This window comes from Prionailurus viverrinus, unplaced genomic scaffold, assembly GCF_022837055.1.
Source record: "Prionailurus viverrinus isolate Anna unplaced genomic scaffold, UM_Priviv_1.0 scaffold_33, whole genome shotgun sequence".
Lineage (NCBI taxonomy): Eukaryota > Metazoa > Chordata > Mammalia > Carnivora > Felidae > Prionailurus > Prionailurus viverrinus.
In genome coordinates this window covers 662,040-672,382 of record NW_025927604.1, presented here as the reverse complement: position 1 = coordinate 672,382, position 10,343 = coordinate 662,040, and the positions used below count along the sequence as shown (strand labels likewise).

Below are 10,343 nucleotides of genomic sequence, written 5' to 3'. Positions count from 1 at the left end.
AAGCCAGAACCAATAAGCCAGGAACCAGTAAATGAAAGAGACATACTTTTGCTTCATACTTTCATACTCTGATTTCATCGCCAGTGGAGGCGATGCACAGATAAACCAGGAGAGCTCCTCAGTGGAGAGGACTCACCCGGACTTTTGGAGCACTCTTCTTTTCTTGCAACAAACACCAACTTACTACCAGGCGCTGGGTCGGGGGTGGGGACCCAGAGCTGAGCTGGGTATGGCGGGGCGGGGGGCGTCCTGGGAGACAAGGTCTGGTGTTCCCATCAGGGCCTCCACGGGAGGTCTGTGAGGCCCAAGGCTCCGAGGGACAAGAGGAGGGAACAGAAGATTTCTGAGCAGAGTATCACACAGGCCCCATCGTCAGCCACTGACCTGACAGTCCCAGTGGCGGGGGTGTGGTGCGGGGACACGGGCCATCGTTCCGAGGAGGAGAGGTGGGGGAGCAAAGGAGATCGTGGCGGGTGGACACCAGCACTTCCTCTGGGAGTAAAGGAGAGATTCTTGCTCGCAGGGCCCAGAGCATCACCGGGGACGTGGCGACCGCTGCTGGGCTCGCAGAGGTCCCTGCCCGCCCTCTGGCTCTGTGGTGGCCTGGGGCGCTTGTAGGTGCTTCCTCAAATCTAACGGTTTCGGGGAAGCTGATGTTGTCCCAACATCCCTGGACGTCGCATTTTGATATTTGACATTACATCTGGCAGTTCATTTTTTTCCCTTAAAGCACAATAAATCGTGATTTCAAGCGCTCCGAGAACACAACAAATGTGTAGAAGCCGGCCACGGTAAGCCAAGGGGGAAGGGACAAAGCGGGAAGAAGCAGTCTTTTTCTTCCTTTTGGTATCTGTCTGTTTCCAGATGGGAGCCCTGAGCAACCAGCTTTCAAAAGTCTCAGCCCCTGCCTGAAATGCCGGCAGCGTGGCCCCGTCTCCTGGACCAGAATGCAGGCCACACACGGCCAAGCAGCATGTGCGTGTGCCGTGCTCACGCCTGTCAAAACAGGGCCGTCAGCCGCACGACACGGGGCCTGCATTAACGCGACGGCCTTAAAACTCTCAAGCCGAGGTGCTTCCTCAAAATGCTTCCGTGGCAATTAGTACGTCGATGCCATTAATTTTCTCCCATTAAGGAAAAGGGAACCATCCATTTTAGGGGGGAAAAACCTAAAAACTCTATGTTCCCCCCCTTTAAAAGGCATTGTCCTTTTCCCTTTCATAAATAACAAGCTTCATCAATTATCTTTCCCTTCTTTTCAAGCAAAGTGTCCCTTTCAGGGCGAATGTTGTCATATTTTTAAGTGTTTGCTTTTAAGTTGTCAGCTAGCTAGACATCTTTCATACGGATCCTCCAGCAGTAGATTTGTGGTCCCAAAAGTCCTCCTGCAGAAACCCAAAACTGGTAAGGTGAGGTGGGGGACGCGGGGCGGTGCCCGGATGTGGTGAACGGGGGCTGGTCGGGCCAACTTGCTCTCGACAGAGACGACAGCATAAGGACCTTCTGCACACCCGTCTGGTCCTGCGACTGAACAGGGAGCAGAAAACGATTCTCTGATAGGAACCAGAAAACAGTCCGAAATCAACAAATAAGGGGATAGAATGAGGAAACTGTACAGAGTTTTGGTGAGGTTTCTCAGAACGTTCTTCAGCCAAAGTGTATGAGATGGAATTCATTAAGCCGGTCAGGAAGTGAGCCATTACGTTGGTGACGCCACTGGGAGAGAATCACCATATTTCCTTGATTCTCAGATGCCATCAATTACAAGATGTACCGTCTATTTATTAACAGCTTTTCAAGAAAAAAAAAAAGACCCGTTAAAAGCAACCATCAATTACAAGCTACATTCAGATTTCAGAAACGCTCACAGGTGAAAAATATCCATCTTGGAATCAAGAAATATGGTATTTTAATTCAAAGGTCATCATCAATTAATCATTTTAAAGGACTTAAGCAAAATGGACCCACTGGAATAGAGGTCATCCTGCACGAACAATGACATCCTTGGAAAAGGAAACCATAAATATTGTCAGGGAAGTCCAGGAAAATGAACGATTCTGGAGAAGGAAGCTGGGGACATTTTTTATTCTGATTCTAAAAAACATTAAGATTTATCTCTAGCATATAACTTGCTGTTAACAACCACGATATAAACCACGAGAGCACACAGCAGATATACCAAAATGAAAAGAACAATATCTATTCACCTGCAGTGACTCATAGAGCGGCGATGGGTGAGTACGCGTTTAATGAAGGTTTATTTGTCAAGATGATGGCAGCACCAAGCGTTCGAGTAGGCACCAGCTGGTGACTTTACATCCTATGGGTTTAGAGTTACTTCCTTCTCACCCTAATAGGAGCCCGGGCAGCTTCCCAGCTCCGTGGTAGCCCCTGCCGGGCCCCGCCCTGTCCCTCCTGTGCACCCACAAGGCATTGGTTGTTGGGTGGTTTCTGAACCTCCCGGAAATCTCCACGAAAAGGAGCTACTTGCACAGCCAAACAGGAAGCCTTCTGACCGCAGCTCCAACAAAGCAGCTTCAACAAAGCCAGGCACCAAGTGGCCTCCGTGAACCCCGACATGTGATCGATGGGGTGACGCAAAGCCATGGATGGCTGCCACCGCCAGGCACGGTGAGCAGGTGGCCAGGAGAAGACACGGGGACGGCTGACAGCCAGGCGCTCACTCTGACGGGAAAGGTGACACAGGTGAGCCATCTGAGGACAGTGGCCCCCTCTGCGGACACAGTGCCCGAGGTCTGGGGTGTGGCAGGTGGTCTGGGCATCTGGGCCCGGCAGGGAAGGCTGGAAGCTGCACCCGCAAGACCAAGGAGGGAGACACTAGGAGAGGAAAAGTGTTTGGGTCCACGTGGAGGGGAAAAACCAAGGCAGAGATCTGAACCTCCTTTGGAACCTGCCCCAAAACCTACCAGTTGTTAAATGTGGGGGGGGGGGGGCATGCGTGTGTGCGGGCATGCGTGCGTGCACACATGCGTGCACATGTGTGTGTGCGTGCGTGTGTGTGTCCAGAAATGGACAGACGGTACTATGAAGACATTATCGTTCCTCAGTTCAGGCATGGTCATGATACTACGGTCTTGTTTTTTCTTGTTTAAAAGCCGCCTTCTCTGACAGTCTCACTAAAACAGTTAAGGATGAAACGATATGATAGCTGATCCGTGGGGAGAGGGGGTAGGACGCGGTGTAAATGCAGTGAGATTAGTCGTGCTGAGCATTTTGAAGCTGATTGTTGGTTGTGCACTTGGGACTTCAATTCTCTATTCTTCCATGTATGCTTAGAATTTTCCAAACAAAAAGTTTAAAAAACTCAAATCACGATTTGAGCCCTATTATGCATCTACCAAAACCAGTTTGTTAACTGCCCGCGGTCCCCCAGTTACCTTGCGTGCCACACGAAGCTTCGCCCTTCTCGTGTCCCCAGCCCCACCTCTGGCCATTGCTGCCATGCCCTTCACCCCCAGTGACACTCTCACTACACCAGACCAACGTCCGGTGTGATGCTGATGTCTACGCCGCTGGGCGTGCCACCGGCGTGAGTCCTTCCTTCTACACCTGCTGGGACTACCCCGCCTTCCGGGAGCCCTCCCCGTGCCCCGGGCTGCCTGTCCCGCCGTGCCTGCCGCACACCCTGTCTCCCCGATGCCGCGGCCAGCACGCCCAGCGACCCAGGGACACGAGCCCCTCTACTCGTTTCCACATCTCGGCGCCGTGGAGAGTGGCCACTGCTCGATTCCTGTGCAGTGGGCGGAGACAGGCGTCCGTGGGAGTCTTTTCCAACAAGAACGTCAAACTGACTCCACCCTTTCGGATGCTGACACTTTTGAGAGGAGTGCGGATCGGTAAAAGCCGAAGGCAAAACGGCACCAAAAAGCCCCACAAGCGTGTTTCTCGCTTTTTCTGCGATAATTCCACATCTCAGAGTTTATTCAAAGAGAATTATTGGAAATTCCCAAAAAGACTTCTGCAAAGAGAATGTTGAGTAACAGAAAGCAACCTCCACGTCCATCTGTGAGAACCACTCACATGACGGAATGTCAGACAGCCATGCACAGCTCTGTCTTAATGGAATATTTAGTGACGTGGGCAAATCCTGAAGATGTATTATAAAGATTTATTATTAAGCAAAAAGATTATGTTGTTCAATGCCAACACAACTGAGCTAAATACCCAGAAAAATGCTGGAAGAAAATATACCTAAACATTCAGTTTTATCCCAGAGGATTTTATAAATCAATAAACTATATTTATTTAGAGCAGTTTTAAGATTTACAGAAACATTGAGCTGAAATTACAGTGAATTCCCATGGACCCTCTGTCCCCTTCCCACGGTCCTTCACACACAACAGGTCCCAACGGATGACCCAATACAACGGATGACCCAATATCAATACGTTATTACTAACAAAAATCCATAGATGACGGTAGGGTCACTCTCTGCGTTGTACGTTCTGTGGACTTTGCCAAACGCATCGCATCATGCATCCACCATCACGGTGTCCTAAAAAACAGGCTTGCTGCCCCACAAATCCCCTGGGCTCCACCTGCTCCTTCTTTCCCCCAGCACTGAACCCCTTGACTTGATTACCACTGACCTGTCCACCATCTGCATAGTTCTATCTATTCCGCAAGGTCATACAGTTGGGATCTTACACTGTGTGACCTATTCAGATTGGCTGCTCTCAGCAAGCACCGTGGGTTTAATGGTCCCCCATGTATTTTTGCGGCTGGACAACTCACTTCTTTCTCCTGTTGAATAATATGACATTGTATGGATTTATCACACTTGGTTTATTCATTCACCTATTGAAAGACATTTATTCCCTCAATTTTTGCTGCTAATTTTTGGCAGTTACAAATAAAGCTGCTACAAACATCCACGTGTAGGTTTTTGTGTAGACATTAGCTTTCATCTCCGTTGGGTAAATGTTAAGGAGTGTGAAGGGATTGCTGAATCGTCCGGTGAGAGTGTGTTTAGCTTTGCACAAAATCATCTTCCAGAGCAGCTGTGCTGTTTTGCATTCCCACCAGCAATGATGAGAATGCCAGGTGCCCCACACACTCACCGGCGTTCGGTGCTGCCGGTGTTCTGGATTTGGGCCGTTCTGCTAGGTGTGTGAACCACGGGATCGGTGCTTTGATGTCTGCCATTATTTTTTTAGTTGTCGGCCATTATTGCTTCAAATATTTCTTCTGTTCCTTCCCCTCCTTTCCCTCCTTCTAATCTCCCAATTATGGATATGTCATACCTTTTTTTTCATTTTTATTTTTTTAGAGAGACAGGACACACCCACACACAAGCAGGGGAATGGAGAGGGAGAGGGAGAGGGAGAGAGAGAATCCCAAGCGGGCTCCACGATGTCAGTGCACAGCCCAACGCAGGGCTCCACCCCACAAACCACGTGATCATGACCCGAGCCGAACCAGGAGTCAGATGCTCAACCCGACGGAGCCACCCAGGCACCCTGTCATATTTTTTGTAATTGTCCCATAGGACTCTCCTATCTTTTACCTTTTCTCTCTTTGCATTTCAGTCTGCGAAGTTCTATTGACACATATCTTCCACCTCACTCATTCTTTCCTCAGCTGTGTCCACTGCACCAACGAGCCCATCAAAGGCATTCTTACTTCTGTTACAGTGTTTCTTCATTTTTTTTTTTAATGTTTACCTATTTTGAGAGACTAAGAGCACAAGCAGGGGAGGAGCAGACAGAGAGAGGGAGAGGGAGAAACCCAAGCAGGTTACACGCTGTCAGTGCAGAGCCCAAAGTGGGGCTCAGTCCCACCTGTGAGATCATGACCTGAGCCAAAACCAAGAGTTAGACACTTAACTGACTGAGCCCCCCAAGCGCCACCCCCCCCCCAGCGTTTTCCATTTCTAATATTTCCTTCCGGTTCCTTCTTAGACCATCCACCTCTGTTCGCATTACCTACCATGATGGCATGCTGTCGACTTCATCCGTAAGTGCCCTTAGCATGTTAATGAGAGTTATTTTAAATTTCTGGTCCAATAATTCCAAAATCTCCACCATATCTGAGTCTGGGTCTGATGGCTGACTTGTCTCTTCAAACTGGGACTTTTCCCTTGTAGCACGCCTTGTAATTTTTCTTGAAAGTGGACATGATGCATTGGGTAAAAGGAACTGAGGTTAGGCCTTTGGTGTGAGGTTCTTTGTTGATCTGGCCAGGAATTAGACTGTGCTTACCACATGCTGGAGCTGTGGCCTCAGAGGCTAAATGCTCCCCCAGTGTCCTAGCTCTTGTCTTCCCTGTGGTCATTCGGTTTCCCTAGAGATGCCCTCTTAAATAGGGCCTGAGACTTGGGGTTCCTTGAGACATCATCTTTTATTTTTATGTAGGAGTCCTACTGATGTGGTGGCAAGCTATTAGGAATGGGAAAGAATTCTGTAATCCTGAAATTAGGTCTCAGTCTTGTGTTGAGTTTATGTCCCTGGGCTGTGACCTTCTAAGTGCTTCTGAGTCTTTCCTTTGCCCCTTTGGTGAGACAGGAAGGCCAGCATGGCCTGGAGTTTTCAACCAACTCAGGTAATTCTGTGAGTTCTGAAAACAACCTTCCCATCATTAAAATGTTTTGTTAGACTATTAAATCCAAAGAATTCTTCACAGAATTCTTCTCTCCTTCCTTCTTCTCAATACCCATCAGGCATTAAGGTCCAACAATGCCCCGTCTGGTGACGGCACATTTCCTTGGGTCTTCCCGTATGCCGAAGGAAGCCAAGAGTTTCCAGGAACAAGGAAAGCTCGTCCAGCAGAAACTCCAGACTGCTGTCTACTCATGTTCATGGAGAGCCCCACTCTCTCACCTAGGGGCTATGGTTCTTCTCAGTGCAGGGAGGACAGAAGGCAGCACACAGACTTGCCACGAATTCTCCCCAACTGATTTGGGGGAGGCACCATGAAGTGCACGCCAGGATAGAACATGCTTCCCCTTTCAATTAAATTCTTAACGCGTCTGCCATTTAATTGTATTCGATCCGTCCCAATGGTCTTTGTCTTCATCAGTTTGGGCTCTTATAACAAAGCCCCATAGACTGGGTGGCAGATAAACCGCAGAGCTCTCTTTCTCACAGTTCTGGAGTCTGGAAGTCTGAGATGAGAAGTCAGCAGGTCGGGTTCTGGTGAGACCCCCCCCCCCCCCGCCATCCCCCGCCGGGCTGCAGACTGATGGCGTTGTGTCCTCGCACCGCAGAGAGAGAAGGAGCTCTGGGTCTCTTCTGTAAGGGCACTAATCCATTCCTGGGGCTCCACCCGCATCACCCAGCCGCCTCCTAACAGCATCATGGTGGGGGTTAGGCTTCCACGTACAAACCCGGGGGGGACACAGACACCCCGTCCATTGCGTTCTCCATTCCCACGTTGCTGTGAACTGGCCCGGGAGAGCCAAAGGCCTAGAAGAGTTACCTATTAGATCTCTACCAAATTATCACATGATAATAAGATCCCAATACACTCCACTCTTGGCGAAGCGCTCGCTGGAGTCTTGTGTCTGGTGAGCTTCCCAGCTCTGCAGCCCTGAGTCAAGACGAGCGTCCACACCACAGACTCCTAAGACGCCGGGCCTGAGGGCGAGGGATCTGCCTAAGGTCACCGGGCAGTAATTGGTGGACTGACGTTGAGAACCCTTGATTCCAAATCCCCACTTTATAAACTATCACACGAACCACACTAACAATGCCTACAGTAAATTTGGTTCACTTTGGGCTTCATCCAAGGAAATTTACTACTGAAAACACCAGGTGGGCCTCAGCCCCACACTTTTATCTCGCTAAAATGACCCAATTTTTTGGAACCCAATAGATAATCAGGGCAGTCTTTTTCTCCCACTGTGATACATTTTTTTTTTTTGGGTCAGGGAAGGAGAGAAGTCATTTAGTGTTGTTAAATATCCAGATGGCACCATATAACTAATCTCCAACCATTTCTATTTTAAACTTGGGGAAAATATCTTGGCAAAGAAACCATCAGTCCTGGTGGCAAAGTGATTGATGCCTTAGTATGTCAAAACTCTTCTTTTGACATGACATTATTATTTTTATTCTGGGGAATGGACACATTATTTAAAGTCACTTGTCTGTTTCCTGTGTCCTCAGCCCGCACGTCTCCTGGGGACCCAACAGGAGGGCTTTACCACCACACACAGTAGGTACGAGACGTGCACCAACAACACTTCTTTTTTAACATTTTTATTTTATTTTTTATTTCATTTTTCATTTTTAAAATTAAAAAATGTTTTAAATATAATTTATTGCCAAGTTAGCTAACGTACAGTAATACTTTTAAAATCAGAAGATAAGAAATGAACTTTCGGACTGAAGAACACGTCTTAGCATATAGTATTAATACATTCATGGTTGTGCCAACGGCGTCATAAACACAACGTTGAGGGGTTTTATTTCAGTCGAAGTTGCGCTCCATTCTGGAGGACAGCACCTCTCTGGTCTGCGACGCTTTCCTGGAACAAGCAGAGGGCTTCCTCCATCACACGCCCCTGTCCCCCCGCGAGCGACAGGGACGCACGCCCTTCTCAGCCCAGCTCCCGGGAAGCCGGGTTCTCCTGGCGGTGAACGTCCTGCCATTGCCCGGCACGTCTGCACGTGAACCCCGACGCGCAAGCGCTCCCCTCTGTGCCACACAGGCCCCCCGGAAGGCTCACTCTGCCATCCTGCCATCGTGTTTCCGCAGGTTGAACAAGGCAGGAGCGGGAGGAGGGTGGATGGCTATCTGGGAAGAGAAATCCTGACGCGACGAGACGATTAACTCCGAGTTGCTGTGGAGTTTGCTGTGGAGACCTTCCCTGCCGGGCACCCCGGAGATGCAAAAACCCAGACAACACCCAACTCAAAATCGGAAGGAAAATGACGATGACGTGTGGTCGGTGAACAGCGGCACCGAGATTCAGTCCTGGCTCCCGGGACAAGCGCCTGACTTCTGTGACTGTGGTCGCCCATCTCCAATGCAGGGGCAAAACTTCCCCTCTGCTAGAGCCGCTTTGCGTGGCTTCTGGCACGGGGCCACTAAACTGTAAGTCCTGAAGCCACAAACGGCACCACATTTGTCCAAGAATCCCTCAGATTTACCACAACACACAGAAAGTCGGGGGCACTGGTCAGCGTGCCAGTGCGGAAAGGTGGTTAGTGCTGCGGACAGCGGGCCGAGGAAGAAACGCAAAACGCCGTTCTTATTTTTGTCTTGGCAAAGCCACGGACGATCCTGCAGGGACGATCCCTCATTTGCTGTAGACAAACCCATCCCATTCTCAGGAGCCGGCCGCCCCCACCATTGCACAGGCTCCGGGTCACCCAAGCCCAGTTACAGACGGCTCCGTGCAAAATGGTATCGGAGAAGCATGATCCACACATGTATGCACATAGGGAAGGATCGTGTGTGTGTGTGTGTGTTTGCACGCGTGTGCACATGCCTCCAAACTGTCAGTGTTGTCAAAAAGCGACGTCCAGCAGAGCCCCGGTCACAGATGGGCCCGTCGCCAGCCACAGGGATCACATGCCGACCACGGGGGCTGGTCACTGGCTCCGGCCCTGAGCCACATTCGCTTTGTCAGCCCCTCCTTCCACAAAAATAAGATGTAAATTTTGACTTCTAACTTGAGTGATATAATGACAAACATATTAAACATTATCAGTGTAAACATTTTCTTCAATGTAAACGTTCATTTCTGAACTTTTGCCCATGGAAACAAGCGTGTTACAGAAAGCATATCATCAACTGAAAACACATAAAAACCTTATGTACTAGAGCTTGAAACTGAACCAGCAATGCAACTGGAAAGAGTTAAACTTCTGGACACAGACGGGACGCCGCGTAGCCCCGAGCCTCCCAGCTTGCAGCCGCGCTCAGCCCTGTCCACCTCTGCCAGGTTCCCCTCTGCTGCCACCACGCGAGCCCCACGTCCCCATGGTACTCTCTACCCTGGGACGGCACCCCCAGGCGGATCCTCCGGGGGGGAGGCCGTCCCCTCCTGTCCCTCTGGCCGCCTTCCACTGGGCTGTGACTGACAGAACCAGGGAGATGCGCCCGAGTCTGCCCTCCGCAGCCTGGGGCCGCGACTCCAGCGTCCGTCCTCCAGCCTCAAGGAGGGGACCTGCGGCGGAGCGTGTGGCCCCGAGGTCGCCATCCCTGGCCCGGGGCAGAGCAGGTCCTCACGTCAGCTGGCCCGGGCGGGCCCACTTCCCTTCTCCGTGGCTAAGGGCTCAGCCAGGCCGGAGCACCGGTTTGTACCGTTGACTGACTGCATCCTGAGCCTCAGACCCCCAGCCACACGGTGTTTCTGCGGCCTTGCGGGGGGCACG

General features: G+C 50.4%; 1 long non-coding RNA gene across 1 annotated transcript; it reads left to right on the top strand.

Moving 5' to 3' along the window:
- Window positions 1-2,536: 2,536 nt before the first annotated feature.
- On the top strand, window positions 2,537-10,022 carry LOC125158313 (uncharacterized). Its single transcript, XR_007149335.1, has 3 exons — window positions 2,537-2,706; window positions 5,922-5,976; window positions 8,719-10,022. It is a non-coding gene; the product is annotated as an uncharacterized LOC125158313 (long non-coding RNA).
- The last annotated feature ends 321 nt before the right edge of the window (window positions 10,023-10,343 follow it).